This window comes from Canis lupus, chromosome 20, assembly GCF_003254725.2.
Source record: "Canis lupus dingo isolate Sandy chromosome 20, ASM325472v2, whole genome shotgun sequence".
Lineage (NCBI taxonomy): Eukaryota > Metazoa > Chordata > Mammalia > Carnivora > Canidae > Canis > Canis lupus.
The window spans coordinates 29,899,298-29,924,782 of NC_064262.1; the positions used below are offsets into that span (position 1 = coordinate 29,899,298).

A 25,485-nucleotide genomic window follows, 5' to 3' on the forward strand; every position below is an offset into this window, starting at 1 on the left:
AAAACCCACTCCCCAAAAACAACCATTGGGAGCAGTGTTGATGTCTTAACTTTTATACTCTTGATCCACCACACCTGAAAATGTCTCAGCTTAATTGCATAGCTTTGCTCCTTTAATTTTGCTTTGGTTAGCTTAGTCATTTCATATTCATTCCTTTATTAAACATGTACTAGGTCCCTTTTCTGGGCCAGGTCCTGAGCAAGGTGCTGGAGACTTCTGAAGTGTTGGTCCTGGTGCTCTCATCCCTAGTGGATAATTACAGTGTTGTGTCATAAGTGCTTTATTATTGTCAGTTAGTGCAGGATACTGACCATAAGGGAGGGATACCAAATGCAGGTGATCTGGGAAGGCTCCCTGGAGGAAGTGATCTCTTAGTTGAGAATTGACAGCTGTATTGACATTAGGCTGTTGCAAGGACCAGAGCTTTGGGCATGATAGCACATTGGAGGTTGGTGAGAAGCTAGAAGGAAGAGCACAGCTGTATAGGAGTGAGGGCTGAGGATGTCAGAGATGGGTGAGGTGAGAAGGTAGAAGAAAGGGGTTCAATCATGAAAAGCTTGTATGCACACAGGGCAATGGGACCCATAAAAGGATCATGAGGAAGGGAGAGAGCCATGCTTGTATTTTATGAGTTTCTGTCTGCCTGCAGTGGGAAGGAAGAAGTGGAGGGGTGAGCCGAGACGCAGGGCAATAGGAGGTAGTGTAATCACCTAAGTGAGAAATACTGGGGATCTGGAGTAAGGAAGTGGCTGTAGGTGGGAGAAGGAGAGATTTCAAGAAGAGAGGGGGTCTTCTTCATTCAAGGAGAACTGATAGCTGGAAGAGGTCCCTGAAAGTAAAGCCATCTAATGCAGGGATCAATTTTTTAAGTAAATAGTGAGAGCAAAAGATGAAAACTCTAACTTGAAAAGTTTAACTAAAATTGTTTTTAAATCTCCATTTTAATATAACATAATTATTTATCATAATTATGAACTAATCTTTAAGATAAAAAAGCATGTCATGATTTTATTTTTTTAATTTTTTAAAAATTTTTATTTATTTATGATAGTCACAGAGAGAGAGAGAGAGAGAGAGAGAGGCAGAGACACAGGCAGAGAGAGAAGCAGGCCCCATGCACCGGGAGCTCGATGTGGGATTCAATCCCGGGTCTCCAGGATCACGCCCTGGGCCAAAGGCAGGCGCCAAACCACTGCGCCACCCAGGGATCCCTTTTTTTAAAATTTTTAGCATGTCATGATTTTAGAAGGCATAATTTTCAACACAAATTGACAAAGTGACATCTTTCACTTCATTTTAAGTTTTGCAGCAAGTTCATAATAAATAACATTTTCAGGGAAATATTTGGTTTTTGTCAATTTTCCCACGGGTATCTTATTTTCATATTCAGATCATTTTCTTTTTTGTAGTGCTATTATGTCATCCCCTTATGGTTTTAAACATTGAAAAATAACTGACAAAAAACATTATTTTAGTTTCAGGTGTTCAACAAATGACTCCATGTTTGTATATACTGCAAAATGATCACCACGATAAATCTAGTTAACATGTTTATTATACATAGTTATACATTTTTTTCTTGTGATGAGAGTTTTTGAGATCTACTCTCTTATCAACTTTCAAATATGCAATATAGTGTTATTGACTATAGCCACCATGTTGTATATTACATCCCAATGACTTACTTATTTTATAAGTGGAAGTTTTTGCCTTCTGACCCACTTTGCATATTTTTTTCAGCTCTTAACTAGTTTTAACTAGGCTGATTTATCATTTGCCAGAGACTTTGCTTACACTTGGAGCACTTCTCCTAGATCACTTTTATTGACCTCAAGAAACTTTGCATCCTTTAGGAGACTTTCAATTTGTCTTTGCTATTGATTTGCTTTTTTTTTTTTTAGTAAGTTCTACTCACAATATGGGACTTGAACTCACAACCCCAAGATCAATAGTTGCATTCTTTGCTGACTGAGCCAGCCAGGTACCCTAATAGTTGATTTGTTTTGAATTCACAGTTTAGTATGGGTATTTGCAATTGATAAGAAATACTTAAATCAAATTATTATAGATATTATAAATGGTAAGTTCTTTGGTAAATATTTTTGGGTTATACTTTTCTGTGCAACCTGTTGGTTAGGTAATGAGAAAACCCTGTAATTATCTGTCACCTACTCACCAGGATCATGCCCCAACAGGGAAATGTGAAACAAAGTTCTCCTTAGGGAGAAGGAAAACAGATAAAGTCTTCATCTTCTAGGACTAAATCCTTTGTGTACATCAAAGATGCAACAGAGGAGAACATGAAATGCCTTCTTCAAATTTCTCTCCCATACTTGTTCAGCTGAAAGTATTTTCTCAGCAGTGCTCACATCAAAGGCCATGAGATTTGCTTGAAGGATCTCTGTCACTCTCTGGAAGAAAGCCCATATCTCATTACCAATAAGAGCATCATCTTAGCCACTGATGTTTTCTGAAGGAAAAAAAAAACAACACTTTTTCTTCTTCGATGGGAACATAATATTTTCTTCACCCACTTCCCAGTCCCCCTATCCACCAAAAGATCCAAGGATATCCTGAATTATGTTAATATTTTCATCCTTATAAAGATTTAATTGAATGGGCTATGTGCATTGATCCTGAGTATACATCAGGATCTTTTGATTAATGATGCACTGGTTGATTATCAAATTATCTAATTCTCTCCCTTCTTCCTTTTTCTCCTGATTTTCTTTCATAATTGTGTATTGAGTACCACTGTGTGCCAGGCACTATACTGTATGCCTGGGCTCCAACACAGACATCATCCCAATACAATGGGAAACATCATAGGGGAGTGACCAGATCCAGCTTATGTTGATTAGCAGTATTGCCCTCACTCTGAATCTTTATTCCTCCCTTATAAGGCATGACATGTAAGGAAACAGTGGTTTTCATAGAAAAGCCTAAGGAATGCTAGCTCTAGCCAGACATTTTATTCCACCTTTGCTATTTGACTTCTCATTTACTGTCCTTTGTTTGATAGGGATCTTTGTGAATGACAGCAGTTCCCAGGAGCTCACATTGGAGTCAAAGTGACCCTGAAAACATGGTCCTGTGTGAACAATCCCAGCCACTTGGAAGGCACAAGGGCCTGTGTATGCCTGGGAAAGGCTCAGGGGATATTTTAATCACATCACCTAACAATTATTTCTCTAAAAGCAATCCTCAATACTCAGAGTTTTTCCACACCCTTCTCTGCTCATTGTTTTCCTTTCTTTTCTTTTCTTTTCTTTTCTTTTCTTTTCTTTTCTTTTCTTTTCTTTTCTTTCTTTCTTTTCTTTTCTTTTCTTTTCTTTTCTTTTCTTCTTCTTTTCTTTTCCTTTCTTTTCTTTTCTTTTCTTTTTTTCTTTTCTTGGTCACAGGTGTGCCAGCCCAGCATTTTTGTGCTCCCGGGTCTTTCCCTTCCTGTCACACATACATCTTCATTCCTTTAGGAAAGCACTTCAGCTCTGACATGGATGCACCAATCTTGCATCCTCACAACTGGCACTTAACAACATATTCTTCAAGAGAGTTAAGAACATGCCCTATAGATAGTGACCTTATGGACAGACAAAGAGAGATGCTCCATCTAGTTTGCAACCTTGTCCCTAGTGTCTTCTCCTCATTCATTCATTCATTCATTCATCCATCCATCTATCTCATTCACTGATATTGTGAGGTGCTGTTAATTCTCCCAATAGCCTGAAACAAGGGCTTGGGTGCAAGGAGTTTATTTGGGAGGTAATCTTAGGAAGCAGGAGTGAGGAATGGGGAGAGTGAGCTGGGAAGGACAAAAAAACCAGTAAAGATACAGTATTGACTGGTTATTACTGTTGACATTGGAGCCAAATCTCTAGGGGACTTTCTGAGAAACCATGTGGAATGCCCCTCAGAGCTGTCCTTCTGAAGGATGCATGGGTGGGACATTTATCCACCAACTTCTCTCCCCCTCGGATTGAGGGTCAGTCTTCAAGGTGGTCACACCCAACCTTCTGAGCTAAACCCCTGCAGAGGGATGTTGTTAGCAGGCTTGGAGCTGCCCACCACAGTAGCACTGGTGTCAGAGAATGGCTGATGGCCTTGGGCCTGGGGCTCCACCAGCAACTTCTCCAGATAGCACTCACCACAGAGGTGCTGTCGTCATTCCCTTCTGCTTGGTTCCTCACACAAATTAACAAACTTCATCAAGGCAAGGATAATTTCTCTATCTTTGTTTCCAGGGTTCCCAGCAGTGCCAGGCTTGTGGGATATGTTGAGGTCTCATTTCCTGAATGAATGAACTAATGAAATAACGATGCCCTGAAACCAGAAACCTGAGTTCTAGCCCCCCTTGGGTCACTCCTTCCTGTGTGACCTTGAATATATCAAAACCTTGCATTCTGGGGTCTGGGTTCTTAGGAACTTACAAATCTGTGTTTTAAAAAGTCTCAATATCGAAGTATTATTGGAAAAGGAGAAAATTTCCCATCAGTGACTGACCTGGGAATAGAATATTGTTCTCTAACTGGCTCTCCCTCAGTCTAGGTTTAGACTGCTCTGAGGTGTAAAGATGAACACTGTTGAAGCAGTAAGGGTATGTCACAAAGTTAGTTATCAGAAAAACATTTTGTTTTCTGCACAGTACATGGCTTAGAAAACCTTCACTAACACTCTCATGTGAAGAGTGATAAAATGCTAATTTCCCACAGATTCATTATCACCATGAAATGAAATTTCGGAACACATCAGAGGTAAGTATAATGTGCAAATATAGAATTCAACAATTCAAGTTTTAGCTGCCTCATGTTTTTTATACCTCTGTCAACAGGACGCTCATTAAAGGCTTTTTCCCATTATCTTACTTGAGAAGAAAACTGAAGAGAATATTATAATACTCAGAATGGAAAGATGTTCTTTCAGTTAACCCTTTATGAAGAGAACCCATCTGTTTTCATTATTTTTTCCCTGATCACAAATATGTATTGTGCTTGGTACTCCAAGGTCTTGGATACAATCTTCACAAAAACCATATTTAGTTGTGGAGCTTATAGTTTGGTAGGGATGGACTATATTAATTATTTAAAATGAGCATCAAATTACATTCTGAAATAAACACTTCTGGGAAAGAAATGTTATTTTATTAGACCAAACTACAATGGAAAGCATATGGTCTGGGATGTTAAAGAAGGTTTCCCCCCATAAGTGGGATTTGAGTAGAAACTCTGCTTACTAGAATGAGTAAGAAAGTGAAAGGCAGGACAGCATGTGCAAAGATCCAGTGGCAAGAAAAACATGATGCTTTAGAAAAACTGAAAGAAGGCTTGGGAAGCTGGCTTGTCCAGAATGGGGAGGAGTGTGGTATCAGTGAGGCTGGAGAGGTGAGCCCAAGCTAGACTAGTCAGGCTTTCAGAGCAGGCTAACCATTCTGGTCTAAGAGCAACAGGAAGCTTTTGCACAGTTTCAGCAAAACCTGGTGGTGTGATTGGATCTGCATATTTTTTAAAAGGCCTCTGTTTCCATATCCTTTTATATTTTCTATAATTAAATGAGTAGATTGAGCAAAAACATTCATTTTTTCCTGAATTATGGTGATAATTGCAGATCCACACACACCATACACACACACATACCCCTTGTTTCTCCAAAAGATGTCAATCTGATTTGCTTCAGTATTATCAGTGTTTCTCCTTGTCATTTGGGTAACATTTAGTTTGTACTTCTGGGTGGACTACATTTACCCAATGACTAAATTCCATGCTGGGGTGTCATGGGGAATAGAGAGTCCTATCCCCATATATTAAGTGTGCAGGTGAAATTGCCCTTCACTGTTGGAAAGGATGAGAACAATAGCCATTGCATCAACAAGATAGGTCCAAAATGAATTGTCTGGTGATATCTGCAGGGCCTCCCTAAACTATGTCTATAACATCCATTACCTTCCCCAAATTTCTTAGCATATCCAAAAATGGATTAAGTTGCTTTGACAAGCTCTATTTTTTATGAACCTCTTTGGCTATTACTTACTATGTTATTTTCCTCAAGGTGCTCATGGACTGATTTATGATTTCATTTAAGGTTTTGACTGGTAGTTTGGATACGCTAACTAGCCCACCTTTTCCCGGATCTGCTTTTGGCTGCTTTATCTCCAACACTAAATCAGCCTGCTTAAATTTTTCTGCTACATAAGTCTCCACGACAAACACTAGTATTGGAAGTACGTCCTGCCTTAGCCGGTTCGTTGAATATGTTCAAATGAATCTCATCCAGCTCTGCTGATTTATAAATATTTAAATTGTATAAGTATTCTTTTACCTGCCTCTTATTAATTCTGTTTCTTGATATTCCCAGAGACTCATTAATATTTATCTTATGGAGCTCCTGCTTCCTCCATTCTCGTGTTAAAGGCAGAGACAAAATAGTGGTTCCATATTCACTCGTCTTTGCATCTTTTATAATATGTTCTCACTCCTGGTTTAGCAAAAGTAGCCTTTATTTTCTTGGGCATAACATCCCATTGTATTTTTAAGAGGCTTTGACATATTTTCTTGCTTTTTTTGCTTCTCTCATTCTGTTTTTCAGCCTTCTCCTGGAGTTATATTTTCTTCATACTGGGTGTTCTTTCCCCTGAACTCTACATACAATTGGATTTTTGCTTTTTTTCTTCCAAAAGGAAACATTTATGCTGTAAGCCTCCTCTATCAGAATATGCTTGTTGGTTACATAATAGCACCCACCAGCCACTTGTGTGTTCTTTTTCTAGAGGATGTACTTGAATGCCCACACCCATGTTTTTCATTTCAATGGATCTACACAAGTAGCAATCATTTAGTTTCTGAAAGATGGTTGGATGTAGTCCATTAATTTCGGAGCATGTCCAGAAAATTGATCTGAAACAAACAGTGAGTGAAAATGTGAAACTAAGACAAGGGATTTCCAATTATAAGTACAAAAAAAAAGGGGGGGGGCAAGTTCAGGAATATACCTTATAAGAAACACACTGGAAATGTTAACATTTTAAAATATGTCTTCAAAAGTGCACATACTGTTTACCACAATTTAAAAAAAAAGGCACACTCTGTACCACTGTATTTATGTGAGTTTCTAGTATAGGCCCAGCTGAAGTGTGGTGGATAGAAGTCACAATAGTATTGGCTGAAATGGGCCTGAGGATGCTGGAAGTGATCTGTGTCTTGATGTGGCTAATGAGTCCACAGATGTGTGCATATGTATGTATGTAAGAGTTTATCAGCTTGTACACTTGTGGCTAGAGCACTTAAAATTAACAGACTTTACTGCATATTAAACCTCAATTAAAAAGTAAAACAAAACAATGGATGGGTTTACAAAGGCAGTTACCAAAAGCTGAAATAAATACTTGTATTAGTGTGTACTGTATCTGAAGCTATCTGAAATATTATTTTAAAAATTTGATTTATACTCACATAGATTTGTTTTTGGACACACCTGTTCAGTAGGCTGGCAGAATGAGAATCACCATGGCTACAATCTCCTGAGTGCCTGCTGTGTGACAGGCATTGTACCTACAGTTTGTCATCTCAGTTTAGGAAAAGTGATATTTTTCCCATTTTCCGTATGAGGACATGGAATCAGAAGGATCTTAGGTAGTTGCCAAAAAGCACATAGCTGAAGAAAGAAATTAGAGACTTAAACTCAGATTTCTAAAACTCTATAGCCTATTTATGTTCTCCCACTCTGTGTGGCACCCAGACATCCTAGATGGTTATGAGTTGTTATTTTTATTAGTCTTTTTTTAACTACAGGCAATGTATATCTGCTGTGTATAGCTTTTAGATATTACTCTATTGTTTTAGGAAATAAGTAATGTAGATATATTGAAATGAGTTATAAATAGTATTAGCTGATGTTTATTATGTGTCTAAAGTGTGCCTCATCTTATCTCAAAGCATCACCTAATTTAATAAGCACAGAAAGTCTGTGAGATTCAAAGTATTTATTTCCCCCATTTTACAAATAAGGATGCTAGGGCTCAGGTTGAAAGATCAGATAGTAAGTTTCAATCTGTTGGTAGTGCGATTTCAGAGCACACACCCTTTACCGGTCCATTATATTGTGTCTTAATGATTCCTGAAGAATGTAACTGAAAAAAGAAATAGACTGATCAATTTTTTAAAATCTGAAAACAACTTACAAGAACAATAAACATGAGTAGAAGGAATATTTGTCAGATTTGCATCCATTATTAAGATGAATTTGAGAAGCAATATTGGTTTATTGGATCTTTCTGCTGTTTGGAAAGCTTATAAACTTGAGTTCAGCCATTGGAGGCTATTAGACATTTTGGTGAGAGGTCACACAATTGATGCCAGTGCTTCTGGGAGCAGCTGAAAGCCTGGGTTTCCAGCTCTGCATCTCATCTGTCTATGGACTCATCATTTAAATAGACAGGTCCAAGATATCTAGTCTTCTCTCTTGACTTGCTTTAATGCCCATTTCTGGCACTTTTTAAAGCTATCTTGGATCATTTTATTTGTGTTCTGATATTCAACAGGTATTTTCTTAAGTGCAATAAAATCTGTAATTAATAAATAAAATTCCTGTAATGAATGTCTCTAATCTCTATGGAGACTTATGCTTTTGGTCCCCAAAGAATTTCTGTACAATTTCATACACTGTCAGATTATCATATTCTTTTGTTACCCAATTACTGCATCTTTATTTTTTTGCCACTTTTCTCCCTGAAGATTTTGAAGCTGTTCATCACAAGGACTTCCTAGCCCTTCTTTTTTATTTTGAACAGAAAAGTTTGAGAGTAGCATAACGACCAACTTTATACACTCCATCTAGATCCATCAACTGTTAACATTTCACCACATTTGCTTTTAAAAATCTCTCTATATATACATATGTGCATAAATGTGCATGCATGTGTATGTGTGCATGTTATATGTAATACAGTGATTATACATAGGACATTTAACCTTAATTTAAGATCATTGTCTAATATTCTGCCCATATTCAAATATCTCCAAGTGTCCCAATAATGTCCTTTATAATTGCTTTTATTTTTTCCCCCAGTCCAGGATTCAATTGAGGATCCCATGTTTTATTCAGTTACCATGTCTCTACTCTCTACTTTCTCTAATCTAGAACGGTTCCTCAGACTTTTTTAGTATTTCATGAATCAACATCTCTGTTATAAACGTCTTTATTTTGCCTTCTAATTCCAAGCATGTGGTTCTGGGTATAACTACTCATCATATTCCTGATTTGTTTCATGAATTATTCCATGGAGGCCTGCTAAGGTAAAATATTAAAATAATTCTTATGGGGGCTCTGGATGGCTCAGTTGGTTAAATGGTTGACCCTTTGGTTTCAGCTCAGGTCATGATCTTGAGGTCATGGAATCGAGCCCCGAGTGGAGCTCTATGCTCAGTGTGGAGTCTGCTTCAGATTCTCTCTCCCTCTGCCTTCTGCTCACTCTCTTTCACTCTCTCCCTCTCTCTCTAAATAAAATCTTTAAAAAAATAAAATAAAGTAATTCTTATGTATTTTGGAAAAGATGGAAATAATTTAAAAATACACCTTAGAGCTTCAATGTTGTTGAAGTTGTTTGCTCAGTAAACAAGTTAGCTAAACTGAAGGACACAGAGAAGAGATAACTTCATTCTCAGCCTTTAAGAAACTCAGTTTCTAATCACAGATGCATGTAAAGTCCCTTGTCAGGAACAAATGATTTTGGTGTTTTGTGCCAGCCTAAGTTTTAGAAGGAAAGCAAAGTTGCAACCAGCCCCTTTATTGCTAAAGTCTGCTGAACTGTTGGAAGCCAGGGATACCACAAATGGCATGCTGAGGAGGAAAAGAAATTGAAATGCAAAGCGTGACTAATAATAAAATAGTATTCTTCCAAAAGTTACCATTGTGAACATTTCTATCACCATCATACGCAATTTCCTTTGATAGCAGAATGAGCCTTTAAGGAAGCAACTTGGGGCTTCTTGCAAAGCAAAGAAATTAGCAATTGTTCAATGACTAAAAGGACAGTTGTATGAGAAGTTGCCATAACAACATGATGAAGTTGTCCCTGTGGTTTAATTTCATTCACATTGAATTGGTCTGGATGTCATGTTTTAAAATATGAGTCTATATTTAAGGAGTTTTGAAGAAAAGATGTAAATATTAATTGTATGGACTGGGTTCTCTTTTGAATGCAAGCCTGCCAGTGGGAGAGCTCCCGATTTACTGTCCTCATTTCTCCATTAAAAAGAAGCATTTTCCATGAAGCAGTGCTGAAATGCCCTTTCTGGAAATCTACTTGCACTGCACAGAGGATGTGATAAACTATCATGCATAGCACACATTGCCATCACCTTCTCTCAAGTATTTCATGGAAAATGGGGACTTCAGGGGGACATGGCAGGATTTAGCCTGTCTGGATCTTTGTGGTTTGGAGAATACATTGCGCTGAAACTGGGACTACCTTTGAATGCTTAGCAGTTACTTATTTGTTAATAACTGCATATGAAGGCAACCTTCTGTAATATCTTAAAAGCATAGGCTCTGGAGTCAGATTGTCCAGATCACAACTCTGCCTTTGCCACCAGCTAGTCTTGGGAACTTGGGCAAGTTTAAAATTATTCTAATTCTCCATTTCCTCATCTGTAAAATGGAAATAATCCTAGTCCTCTCAGCTATAAAAAATGGTAACATAGAATTTTTTTGTTTTTCATTTGTTTACCTCACTGATCCATGTAAAGAGATGGATGTATTCCCTGGTAGGGAGTAAGAACTCTGTAGTAGTATCACTGTTGTTTTGTTGTTACTTCTGTTATTATTGTCAGTTTTATTATTATTAGCACCAATTAGATGTCATTCACTAGGCAGTGGTAGGGCTTCAAAGGTGAACCATAAATCCTAGCACTGAAGGGAACATCTAAATCCTGGGGAGCCGACATATAGTTTGAGTTACCAGGCAAGAAAGGGCTGAAGAAACTGCTGGATGTGTCCACCTATGGAGTATCCTTCCCTGAAGCTCCAAACAAGAACCCCATGTGATGGAAGTCAGGTCCCTCTGTCAGGCTGTACCAAGGCAGGGTGCATGTTGGCACCTCCCTGTTCTTGCACAGCTCTGCATGGCTGCGCTTCCTGCTAAGTGATATTTACCAACTTACCTGGCTTTACTGGATGATAGATGTATCACCACTTGAGTACTTTACACTTGTTTGCAATTGGTAAACCAAGCTGCTATAGCCAGCATGACGTTCCATCTACAATCCCACAGGTGGAATGAATGATTGCATTTCTTAATTTTCTTAAATCTTTGCTTAAGCTTTCTTTTCTTTTAAAAAAATGATTTTATTTACTCATGAGACACACACACACACAAAGAGAGAGAGGCACAGACACAGGCAGGGGGAGAAGCAGGCTCTATGGAGGGAGCCTGACGTGGGACTTGATCCTGGGTCTCCAGGATCAGGCCGGGGTTGAAGGTGGTGTTAAACCACTGAGCCACCTGGGCTGCCCTAAGCCTTCTCATCCTGCAGAGTGAGTCTAATTTTAACCTTGACCGTTATTGGGACACTTTTCTACCCCGTGTTCCCTCCCCACTACCCTCCACCAAGTGTGGGTCTCACATGGCCACAAAGAAAGCATGAGATATCATTCTCTGCTGCTGCATGACTTGCTTAGGTTTGGGGCACTGGAATCAGGGCAGAGGTGGAAATTGGGAGCCTAGATTTCAGCCTGTTTAAGCACTCCAGAGTAATTCCCCCTGAGATCTTGGTGACTCCAGAGTTCTGACATGGTTGGGCCAGCTCCTTAGAAGATCCTCAGCATTTGTCCTCTTCCCCATCTTCCCTGAAAATACCTCCCTCCCTCTTCCTACAACCTTTACTTATTCATGAGAGAGGGAGAGAGGGAGAGACACAGGCAGAGGGAGAAGCAGGCTCCACACAGGAACCTGATGTGGGACTCGATCCCGTGACCCCGGGATTACGTCCTGGGCCGAAGGCAGGCACTAAACCTCTGAGCCACCCAGGGATCCCCTCCTACAACCTTTAAAGGTACTTTTCTCTCTCCCCTAGCTCCAGAAAACCCATTAATAATCAGTTCAGTGACTGGGTTTCCACATAAGACAGGAATTACTGCTGACATCAGACCTCCCCTGAGACAAGGAAGCCCAAAGTCTAGTTCTCTGAAATGAGAATCATAAAAATATAGGAAGAACCTACAGAAGTGAATACCATCGCCAGATTGCCCTGCAATTTTCCATCACATTGAGTAGTTTAATTCATTTGCTTGATTTCCTGAGTGCCCACTCTATGCCAGGCAATGCATTGGGTACTGGGGGCACTGGAGTGAACTAGGCACAGATCCTGTAGTCATAGACCATCTAGAAGCACAATAGCAGGGACACCCTGGGCTGGGTCCAAATCCCACAGGTGCTGGAGACCAGAGCCGGCTGCCACTGCCAACTTGGCCATATTATTACTTAACATTGATGAAATTCATGGTTGCTTTTTTTTTTTTTTTTTCCCTTGGACACACCTTTGGAAGCAAAGCTCATGAGGACAACCATTTGGAAAGTCACAAAAGGTTGTTATCAGGGCTGAGGAATGCCGCTTTTAAATGGTGTCACTGACTGATTTTCCCTACCTCTTGACAGGAGTCTAGCTTTTCCTAGAGTTTTCTTGGAGGATCTAGAAGAGGCTAATTCTTAACCAACGTCTTATTTCTCACCTAGAGGCCACTGAAATACTGATTGCTTGTGCTAAATTATGTTTGAATGACTTTTTGCCCCTTTCTGGTTCATCCAGCAGAGTTTTGTTTCTCCAATGAAAGTTTGAGCTTCTTTTTTTTAATTTTTATTTTTTAATTTTTATTTTTTAAGGTTTGAGCTTCTTGAGAGCATATTTGCTCTTATATGAACACTTCAGGAGGAGAGCGATTAGCATTTGTTTCCAAGTTTAGAATTCAGGTGATTGCAATTTTTATACGTTTTCATGTACAGTATACCAGGTCATACATGTTACATTTAGCTCCCTTGATCAATATTGCCTGTTTTGGCTGTTTATACCTAAATTGCCTTTCTATGCCTGACTGATGATTTCATTTTACTTTTCAGTAACTGCTCAAGGAAATATATAAGGAAGTGACTTAACACAATTGGCATGCAGTAGATGGCTTGGCTCAGTTTTTTAAGTGGGAATTCAGAAGAGGAAGAGGTAAGGAACAAACCAGCAATAATCCTTAGCTTATCCTTTTTTTATTTATTTGTAGCCTAACTGGCACATAGTTTATTTGTAGCACACAATTAGTATGTTTGATGATTAATGAAGGAAAACAGGGATGCAGTCTACTACAGTGTATAAGAAGGTAAGTTTTGGGATTCAAGGGACCTTATTATGAGTAATTATTCTGCCCCTTTCTTGGTGGGTGATCTTAGGCTGGTCATCGTACCTCTCTGGTCCTCAGCTTCCTGATCTGTGAAATGACAGTGTATTCCTGTCTACTTCAAAGGGTTGCCAGGAGGGCGAAATCAGGTAGTGCATGGAAAATGAGTACTCAGTCATTATTATCCATTAGGATGTCTTTATATTGCCTCTTGGACATTTCACAAGGTTCTCAGAGCAAAGCTATGGAATCCTAGAACATTCAACATGGACTGGATACTTTGGGGCTCTTAAGGAGATATTTAAACCAGCTGATTAAAAGAAAAAAGACCTTGGTTAATGTGCATGATATTAGCCTTTCTGCCCTTTCCTTCTCTTGCCCTGACATATGAAGGTGAAGTAGACAAGCTTGCCCTCTAACTCTCTTCCATGTATTTTTTATTATCCTGGTGAATATTTTGTGACTTCTTCTACACTACTTGTGATGGTTAGTTTTTTGTGTCAACTTGGCTAAGCCACAGTATCCAAGTAGGTGATCAAAAGCTAATCTAGATGTTGCTGTGAAGTTATTTTGTAGATGAGATTAACATTTAAATCAGTAGACATTCAATAAAGCAGATTACCCTCCCCAATGTGAGTGGGTCTCACCCAATCAGTTGAATATCTTGAGAGAAAAAAAGACTGACCTCCTCTGAGGGAATTCTGCCTCTAAACTAGACTCATGCTGCAACATTACCCCTTCCCTGGGTTTCCAGCTTGTCTGCCCTGCCTATCTCCCCTGCAGATTTTTGACTTGCCATTCCCCCAAATCATAGGAGCTAATTTCCTAGAATAAATTTCTCTGTATACATCTTATTGGTTCTGTGGAGAACCCACCTCCACCTCTATCTATTTTTAAGTCTGATTCCAACTAGGCAGGCTTTTTGTATGTTAGAGAGAAGGGAAGAGATAGGGCATGAGTATGGCTTATGTTCCACACACCACAAATATGGCCATATATCTGTATCCATGCAACCGAACCTTTGCTTCACTTTCAGAGCTCTGTGTGATGCTTGATCATCCAAGATGACAGAGTCTCAAGGGAAGATGAAGTTCAGTACACTTTCCTTCATAAGGCATCCTAGTAAGAATTTCAATGATATGGGTTGGAGAAAAAGATTTTCTGGTTAATTAGATTAACCAGAATGTGTCATTCCTGAAGCAATCTGATTAATCCATCCCTTAATATATTTTGAAGAATATTCAGGAGAGACTTTGAGAATGTTTAAAGGAAATTCTAATTTTGAAATCACAAAAGCTAAGCAACAAACACATTTTTCAATATGGCCCTGTTTATTCTATCTTCTAAAAATCTGACCAATTTCTTCCATTTCAGATTTTACTCTAATAGCATTAATTTATCATTTGCTTTTAAAACTAATTTTCCAACTGGCTTTCTGCATGATGATTCAAACTATATTGGAATGGCTTACATTTCAAGGTAGGTTTAATATTTTCTTCAGAGGCAACATTTGTGATTGGGTAAGTTTGTTGAACTTTTACACATCTCGACAATCCAACACCCACTTACTTGGGTTTCATATGGTGTGGTTAGCACTTTGATTAACATATTTCTTAGCTGCTTAAAGCATTATGTATTTTTGATATCTAACATATTAAAATGGGATTCATTGTGCATTAAGTTAATGTAGCTTAATAGGCTATGATATTTGCTGGGAAAAAAAAAAAAGAAATCGTGCCTATCTTTTAATTTCCTCCTGAGCTGTGCATGGAGTTTCAATAAAATACTTTGAAATTTATTGGCAAAAACACTCCCTTATAGCCTGCTTTTATTTTGGGGAAGTTTACCGGAGTATTGCTGAATTTAGTGTGCCAACATGACTACTCTTACTTATTATTGACTTTCATCAGTATTTTCTGCATGGGCTCTCCTAGGAATGGATCTTCCGATTTTAGATGCAAATGGGATGAAGCTAATATCTGCTTGACTGGTGGCTTATGTGTAGAGTTGGAAGAAATGCTGGCTGATGTATGTTACAATCACGGAGGCAGCAGTGGTGAAACGCAGTTGGGGAGCGAAGAAGATTATGTCTTAGGTTGAACAGAAACAACCCAGTAAGGAACTACTCAAGTGAATATAGGATTTCCTTAAAAATAGAACTCCGATCAAGATGGAACAAAAGATGCTGCACTTCTGACAGAGTAAAGATACATGTTTTACATTCCCAGCTCTCCAGGATTATTTATTTTAGGATAACATGCTTTTTATGGAAGCCTTGAAGCTAAATACAAAACAAACTACACTTCCCATGCATCTCTGTTCCAGATAGCTTCTCCAATCCCTCTTGGCAGCAAAAACACTGATTTTCCTAAGGGTTTGGCTCAATAAAGGAGTAAGGTAAAACTGGCAAAGACAAGTGAGATATTCAAATCTTGTGCCACTGTGAAGGATTATGGAGAGAAAAATCTCATGTTTAGGTTTCCCAAGTTGTAAAGAGATGAGTGTAAACAGGAAAAGAGTCAGCCCTTCCAACAGACACTGAAGTAGGCATATGATATGTGCTCTTGACAGACTCTATTTGGCTTCTCTTTAAAAACTAGGTTAAATTGGAGAAACTAATTAAAACACATAGAAACCTTTTATTTGCTTCACATTTTTGAATTCACATTTTGAATTCATCACAAGAAAAGGAGTTTTGTAACTGTGTGGTGATGGATAACTAGACTTATTGGGTGATCATTTTGCAATGTATATATATATACCAAATCAGTATGTTGTATACCTGAAACTAATATAATGTTATATGTACATTGCACTTCAATTAAAAAAAAAAAAAAGAAAGCTCTATCTTGATACTGAGTATTGGGCACTCCCTTAAATATTGCTCCTAAGATGAGCACTTCACTTACCTCCCTTTAGTCTTGCTATATCTATATCTCTCCTTGTCAACTACCTTTGGGAAGAAAGCTCCATATGGTGAATGGAGGTATCTATTTACCAACTACTGTCCTCATTGGTTAAGATCTCTCCACTGGAGGTACTAACTTCCTGGCATTTCTTTCTTTTATTATTATTATTATTTTAAAAGATTTTATTTATTTATTCATGAGAGACACAGAGAGAGAGAGAGACACACACACACAGAGACAGAGGCAGAGAGAGAAGCAAGCTCCATGCAGGACCCTGATGTGGGACTCAATCCCAGGTGTCCAGGATCACGCCCTGGGCCGAAGGCAGGCACTAAACCGCTGAGCCACCCGGGCTGCCCTCTTTTATTATTTTGAAATATTTTATTTATTTATTTATTTGAGAGACAAAGAGAACATGTGGGCTAGAGGGAGAGGGAGAGAGAATCTGAAGCAGATTCTGTACTATGCGCAGAGTCCAACACAGGGCTCGATCCCATGACCTCAAGATCATGACCCTAGCTGGAACTAAGAGTGGCTACTTAACCAATGGAGCCACCCAGGAACCCCCTAAATTCCTGGCATTTCTGAATGCCTTGCTCAAGAGCTACTTAGGCTCCTCTGATATGGGAGAAAACTCCCAAGCAGAAGACACAAGTTGGACACATGAGATAGGAAGCTGTCAGTATATATGGAGACCATGCACTGCAGTTGGGGTGGACCAAGAGGATTCAGAGTGAGGGATCCCAGAGCAGCCAATGGCCAATATCAAGACACATTGCCTCATTTAACTTTCTCAATAATGCCATGAGAGTTGGTACTAGGGAAAAGCAAGTGAGTGCCAAAAAAACACAGTAATCAAGATAAATCATACTTTAGTGCAATAGTTTAAAAACTCAAAATTAATGCAAAAAAGCATGCTAATGAAAAATAGCAACATTTTATTTTATTTATTTATTTATTGGGTGGGGGGAGAGAAGAAAGCATCCACAAACAGTAGAGGGAGGGGCAAAGGGAGAGAGAGAGAGAATCTTGAGCAGGTTCCACTCCCATTGTGAGCCCAACCTGGGCTCAATGCTATTACCCTGAGATCATGACCTGAGCCGAAACCAAGAGTCAGATACTTAACCAACTGAGACACCCAGGCGCCCCTAAAATATTAAGATTTTTTAAAAAGACAGAATTGATCCCACACTTGCATAATCCTACCTTACTTGATTCACTCTAATGCTGTCACTGGTTCTAATGAAACTGTATTTACAAAAATAAGTGGCTGTAGATTGCCAATCTGATTTCTTACAATATTGCATTAAAATATGATTTATCTGACTATTGAGTTTTCAGTGCCCTCTTAAATTTTGTTCTGGAAACTAGTGCTCCTAGCCTTGGTACTAATATTATCTCCATCTTCCAGATGAAGAAGCCAAGGCTCAGCCACACAAAACAGATTGCTGTAAGTCATTGGCAACCCAATGACTCCAGAGAGAGCACTATCAGCCTCCAGTGCAGACCTCTTTCCCAATCACTGCCCTTTTGGCGACAATGTCAAGGAAGTGTAGAAATGATGCACGGTCTTCCACTTCAGGCCACCTTCCTAAACCTTCTCCTATTTTAGGTAAATTGTGGTTTGTAGCTGCACAGCTTTATTGGAAAAAGTACAGTAGAGTTAAGCTGAGAAAGATGTAACTGGAAGCATCTGGGTGGCTCAGTCAGTTAAGCATCTGCCTTCAGCTTAAGTCATGATCCTGGGGTCCTGGGATCAAGCCCTGCATTGGGCTCTCTGCTCAGGTAAGGAGTCTGCTTCTCCCTCTCTGTCTGCCTGCTGTTCCTGCCTGATTGTGCTCTCCCTCTCTGTCAAATAAATAAATGAAATCTTAAAAAAAAAAAAAAAAGATGTAACTGGCTGCTTACCACATTATATGTGGATACAGCAAACTGAAAACTTGCCAGTTACATGAGTTTATTGACATGTCACAGCTGCATGTGTTTATTTCACAACCTTAGAGTAAAACCTGTGAGTATGTGTTTGTCATAAAAAGAAAAGTTGGACATTTCATAATTTTTCAATATCTAATAATTGCACATGAATGTACCTGAATTTCCATTAGCTAAATGGAGTTGCCAAAAAGAACTAATGAATATTGCATGGTTGAGTTCTGTCACTTTTTAAAAGAGAAACTGGACATGAAATCATTTCTTTTAATACAGAGACAAAGACAAGTGACTTTAGAATTTAATGAGAGCTGCCAGATTGGAAAGCTTGCTTCTACAGCCTGGCTTCCTCTCCACATGGACTTACAGAAGGCTCTCAATATGGGTTTATGGATTGATTGACAGCCTAGCTGATGGCCTGTTGGACATAGAGCTTTAGGATACAAAGCAGGTAAATTGTCCAGGTTGGTGTAAAACAACTTATAACACATCCAGCTCTTTTGTTTTTGAATCCTCACAAATGATGAAAGTGTGGGCCAAGTGTTTTTCCTACTGAAAATATCAGAGATACTGCCATAAAATTCCAACAGACTTGGAGAGAACTATTCTGGAATTTCTGGTCTGGCTGTTTTCATTATAAGATTTACTATGGGTGGTTACCAATTCTTTTCTTCCTCGCTGACCATACCATGCCATTGTTTTCCAAATGGCTGATGTAAAAACATTTCCCTCCTCAAAGTCAGGCAGAGATATTTTTATGTTGCCCATTTGGATAGGCATTTATTTGCCTCTTTACTTAAAAAGATTCTACAGGCTCATAAGACAACTGCTTTTGTTATGTCTCTACTGGAGATGCCAAAGGGGACAGATGTTCACCAGGTGACCACAGATTGTGTTTAAGACCCAGCTCCTTAGAAGTGGCAGAGCTTTTGGTCATTATTCATTAAGTTTCTAAAATTAATTTGAAATGTTGGCCATTAAAGGGACAGAGAATAAATGAATTCTAATACATTTTAGGAGCATAAAATTAGAATGGTGTGGCTTGATTGACAGCAGTCTAATGTTATTAGCAATTCCTTCTTAGTTGAAAAAGGGAGGGCGCATGTTTCTTCGAAGTCACAATCTTCATTTTCGTACTTTGTAAATTATTGAGCATTCTATTAGAAAAATAATGAGGAGCTGCAGATTAAATAGTAAAGCCATAGTTAGTAAAAAAAAATGCCTTTGGATAATTTTGACCTCGGGAATGTGATAATGGGTGCAGATTAGAAATAGACTGGTTGATTCCTCATCTGAGTTCTTTTTTTTTACCATAAGATGCGCCTAACTCTAAACTCAATACAAGAACAATAACCCTATTCCATGCCCTGGAATTAAGGACATTATAAATGTATAGGAAGTGTCAGAATCAATTAAATTATCTGCTGAATAACTACTGTGGGAAGAATATTGTGCTATGATCTTGAGAACAAAGGAAATAAAATACAAGAGCTCATCATTGTCAATGGAGAGCATACTATCTGGCTGGGGAAATAAACAGAAGTATGTAGTTCAAGTGCAATTCTATAGAGCGGTAATATACATGGGTAAAATGAAGTGCTAAGTTGTATATTGGAGATAACCTGATAAAAATGGTATTATTTAAAGGTACTTCTTGTGATAATCATTAATTAATGGGATTAAATGGAAAGAGTAATTGTAGGGGTGCCTTGCTGGCTCAGTTGGTAGAGCATGTGATTCTCAACCTCAGGGTCATGAGTTCAAGTCCCACATTGGGCATAGAGCCTACAAGAAAGAAAGAAAGAAAGAAAGAAAGAAAGAAAGAAAGAAAGAAAGAAATTGTAGCCAATCAAGAAATAGGAAATATGATGTGATATGATATACACTTAAAATGTGTAGGGCATGTGCTACTAACTCTGGCATTTCTTTCTCTACAACCCTTTCAGTTATCTTTATCTGTGGTCATTAAATGTTGGCATTCATCAAGACTCAGTCCTGACTCATCCATCTCCTTTTCTGTCTTTACTTCCTCTGTCAAAAAAATCTCATTCATGACCCTGGCTGAAATGACCTTTCATAAACAGATGTTTCACAAAGTTACATTTTCAACTCAAATTACTCCTCCAACTCCAAACCCATGTACCCACTGCTTCATGGACATTGATTCTTGGATGTTTCAAAGGATAAAAAAAGCATGTGTACTAAACCAGGATTATGATTTGATTTCCTTTCAAATATACTCTCCTTCCAATGTTTGCTATATTGGGAAATGACCCCAACATCTATCTGACTTATTCAAGGCAGAGGCAATCCAGAAAACTGGAGGCAATTGCTGATGCTACCATCCTCCTAACTATGCTGGCCAGTTCATCAAGACTTGCCAATTTCACCTCCTATTTGTCTTGCAAATCCAACCATTGCTCTTCACTGTACCAAGTCTATGCTCTGTTCCCTTGTTTGTCTCATGGAATCCTGTTTCTTCCTTTCATAAAACCTAGTCGGTAGTTAGTAAATGGCTGTTTCAGGCTCAGCTAGCTGCCTACTCATTCGTTTCCACCTTTTTCCTTAGTAATAAAACTTAAATTTTGCTCAGGTATCTGTCCCTCCCTGTGTAACTTAGTAGAAGATGTCTGTATTTTGATCTCTTAGTAAATCTCTTTCTAATGATTGGTTAAGGGGTTGGCCCATAACCAAGTTTGGGACAGGACATGAAATAGAATGTGTGCCAGGCTGGCTGGGGAGATAGTATTTGTTGTTGTTGTTGTTAAAAAGAGGATTTAGAAGAAAGTACTCTGTTTTTGGCCTCTGCTGACCAGGATGGGTTGCCTGGAACAGCTTGTTATCTGCTTCCAACCTAACGATACAGACCAGAGAGAGAGGTGAGTAGCACTGAGACATCTGCAAACAAGTGGAGTCACCTTATTGTCAACCTTCTCATGAGAAGTGGCACACATCCATATTGTTTTTGCCAATTTGAGGTGGAGACTTTTCTGCTACTCGAAACTGTAGCTATCTTAATGGACACAATAATTTCATTCTCAATTGCATGATTGTTTGATTAATAAAAAAATCAGTTTCTACCTCCTTCGCCAACTAGCCTGTTGTCTATGTCTGATTAGCTCACTGTTGGATTCCTTCTTAGAGGTGTATGTCTGTATACAGTAGGAATTCAGGGACTATTTGATGAATGAATGAATGCCCTACTCATGGATCTAGTAGGCAAAGATGTAACCAGAAAGTAAGGACACAAAATGATGTTTGATCAATGCCAGTCACTGGTAGAGGGAGCTTGAGAGAGAAATAAACCAGGATGTTCTGGGTGATTGCAATGACCCTTGTAGAGGAGATAAGCTTTGAGGAGATCTTTAGGCACTGAATATGGACAGGCAGATAGACAGAAATGGTGGTAGTGGGGGAAAAATACACAAGGAAGGGATTCAAGGGCAAGAGAGTGCAATAGAATGAGCGCATTTTGTTCAGTGCTACAGCTTGAAATCTGGAAGACCTTGTGATTTGATGACAGATATCCCTGAAAGCAGCATGTGGAGTGTGGACTCATTCTGGGATTGGAGAATTCTTAAAGATTTTTGAGCAGGAATGTGTCCCGATGGTATGCATCTTGCTGGTACTTAACTCCTGGGTAGGGGTGGTCCTCCCTTTACAATCTTCAATTATAAGAGAAAGAGAAAGCCCTGTGTCCATGATTGTATAATTATGCATACAATGGGTAATGGAATTTTTTTTAAAAAAACTTTCATTTTTAAGCTTTTTAAAAGCATGTCTCTCTAGTTGAAATTGAAAGAATAATTGCATACACAGTGTCTTACCTGTAGGCAGATTTCATAGTCATTCATTTTCAAATATCTGATGTCAGTAATTTAAGTAAGACTTCCAGGACATTATTCCTCTGTGCTACAATGTCGGCTACTCAATAATTTCAAATTGATTCATTGCCATACCTAATGGAAAAAAATCATTTTAAGCACTCTACCCCTTTTCCCTGAGGGAAAATGCCTGGGGCGCCCACCTTTCAGTGGTTCTTATGATGTCATGACTTGATTTCACATACCTCTTCAATGTGTGTTTAAGGGATTTAGAGTAGAGCTTTAAGTCTCTGTGAATGCTAGTTAGGAAAACCCAGTATCTATGAAAGTTAAATTGTGCCTTGAAAACAGGAATTCCATAAATAAACTTTTTGGAACGATTCATTTGAAGTACTTATAAATCTTTGCTAATTTAATTTTGCTAGTTTTAAGACTTCTTAAAATTTGGAACTTGGTACATACTCTTTTAGAAACATTGCACGTATTTGTATATATATGAATATGGTTATATTCTGAGCCAATGCTGATTAATCAAAAAGTTGTTTGAAACCTAGAAATGAGGGGTGTCTGGGTGGCTCAGTTGCTTAAGAGTCCACATGGGGTATGGAGCCTACTTAAACAAACGTAACATTCTAGAAACTGTACCCTGTTTATTTTAACTATTTCTCAGACCTTTATTAATTAGATTGATTTTTTCAGTTAAAAGTACCAGAATGGGTATTTGGCTAACTTAAGTCCCCCAAAAAGGAGAGGGAGGGTCTGACAACCCAGGGGAAAAACTGAGGCCTCAGGAGGGGCCAACAGGGGTGTTGAAGGACAATAGTGAAGTTTAGGGGATGCAGGGAAAAGAGTGTGATCCCCTGAGAACACTGTCATAGGGATAAAGATGCTCCATCTGTCTTCAATCCCTTTGTCCCTTGGCTCAAAATTCAAATTCCAGGGAGAGACAAAGGATGAATTAGCCTAGCTTGAGTCTGCAACCCATATCTTCCCACCAAGCCTAAAGGCAATGGGAATGGGTCTTCCCTAAGGGAAATCCAGGGGAATTTATATTACTTACAGCACCTCACATTTGGACCCTTAGAAGTCATTTTTCTCCAAATTTGTTTCTCTCAAATTCAGCCTCCATACTGGCTGCCAGAGTAATTCTCTCCAACTGGCTATTTTCCTTCCTGGTTTAACACTGCAGCGACTCCTTGAGGATCCTGTTATTTTCTGGTGTCACTTCTTACCTCTCTCAGCTTGGACCTAATGCTCCAGCCTCACCAACTATTTAATGCTTCTCCAGCTTAGCACTGCCCTGCTCTTTCCATCCTCTGGGTTCCTGTCCCCATGTCCATCTATCACTGGGTTTTACACATGGGATTACAATGATCAGCTTAAGGGCTTGTTTCCTGCAGCAGAATTATATCTCATTCATTTTTTTTGTATCTCTAGGCATTGACAATACCCGGTTTCATTATTATTTATATTATTTCTCAATCAATTTTGCTGTATCAGTAAATGAATGAACACAATGTGTTTTTCTTTGATGTTCCCTTCCAGATAACTATGGCGAAACTTGACAACTATAGTAACTATTATCTTCTTAAAAGTTAACTAGCTTCTAACAGTGCTGTATTATTGTTCACCCAATTCCTTAAGCTAAAGGGCAATTTGTATTTGGGAGCCCTATTTTCACCATGAAAAGAGTCCTATTTATTTATGTTTCCTTACTATTTTAGAAGTATAGAGATGAAGAGGTACATTTTCATAGTGAGATATATATTGCTAGGTACTTTCCTAAAGCAGAAATTGGAAATTCACAGGGTGACTTGGAATAATTTAGATTATCATAGGTATTATTTTGCTCACTCAGTACCAGTAATTTCGTATTGCTCCTCTTCTAGAACATTTACCTCCCTGCTCCCTGCCTCTTTCTTTCTTTCTTTTTCTTTTTTTTCTTTTGCTACTACCAGCACATTGTAAACTCTTGTGAATTTGTTATCAACTCTCACTTCCAAATCCTCTTAAGCCTTTCACTCTTTAGAAGAATTCTCAGTTTATGTTTGTGCTTCATAGTATTTTTCCCAAAGTGCATTGTTTTATGTTCTTGTAAATTGAACTCATCACACTTAAACTCGTGTGCCTCTCCAAGGTCTCTAGATTATTCTGTGCTGTGGATCTATCTTTTCACTGTTTATGATTTTCTGCAAATAAGAGTAATATGCAATTTATTTTGCGCTTCAGATCATTAATAACGATATTAAATAGCATGTGCTTCAGTTTTTGCCTTCTGGCATCCTGCTTTTCCCAATTTGACTCTGGCCTGTTAACAGTTATTTTTTATTCTGTCAGGTTTTTCTTCTTGTTAAAATATTATTATAATGTTTTTTTAGAACAGAAAGCAGCTTGTAACTTTTCTTGATTTCAACACCAAGGAACAGATAGCCAAGATAAATTATGTCAAAAGACATCTTACTTGCCCCTGGAACATGTGTCTGGGGGGAGTGCCAATTGCTTATTATAATATTTATTGAGAGTATACTATATGAATAATAGTAGCTAACACCAGTCAATCAGAAATCAGCTTTTATCTCCTTAGCATTTCTTCTATCCCTCCATGTTATCACAGCCTTTGTTCAGGAAACAATTATTATATGCTAAGATTCATATTGCAATCTCCCCAACTATCTCCCTGATTTCAACCTGGGCCTCAAAATTCATTCTCTACAATGCAGACTGGAATACTTTATAAAAACATGAATATGATCTCGTATCTTCCCTGCCTTTAGTCCTCAAATGACTCCCAGGAAAAATTCCAAAGTCCTCAACAAGCATCCAAGACCCTTATGCACCTTTTCCCACTTCCTCCTCTGAATTCCATACTCCATGGAATTCATCTTCTGTTCAACAGTGTTGAGTCCTTTGAATGAACTATTTCTTAATTACCCATGGCTTGTGATTCTCTCACCTCCTTCTTAAAATGTTCTGTTTGAAAAAAATAAAATAAAAATAAAATAAAATGTTCTGTTTGGCAAGACCTGGATCATGTCCCCACACTTGGAAAGGGAGTGGGATCTGCCTCACACAAAATGTAGGGCCTATGAATGAAGAAAGAGTAATTTTCCTGAATGAAAATAAGGGCCCTGTTGCCAGAATAAGAGGAAGTGGATGCTAGTCAGGAAAACACAGTTTACATCCATCTAGCATCAACCATCATGGACATGGAATACATACGCAGTAAATGATTTATTTTATTAGGGATAATGAGCATGAAACTGATATCATCTAGGGCTCTTTATCTGAAAATCTCCAACTACCCAAACTGATTTATCATTTTGATTAACCTCTTCTTTTGAATAATTTTGAATAACCTCTTTAACCAGTGACTTGAATTTCACTTAATATATAGAGAAAGTGATCAAGGAAGAGGTTAGGTGATTGAAAATCATTAAAATGTCTGTAAGGAA

The 25,485-nt window shown here is 38.5% G+C and overlaps 1 long non-coding RNA gene across 1 annotated transcript; it reads left to right on the top strand.

The window, feature by feature from the left end:
* Positions 1 to 341: 341 nt before the first annotated feature.
* LOC112665997 (uncharacterized) lies at positions 342 to 16,346 on the top strand. The gene is made up of 3 exons (XR_003140654.3): positions 342 to 448; positions 13,103 to 13,202; positions 15,306 to 16,346. It is a non-coding gene; the product is annotated as an uncharacterized LOC112665997 (long non-coding RNA).
* The last annotated feature ends 9,139 nt before the right edge of the window (positions 16,347 to 25,485 follow it).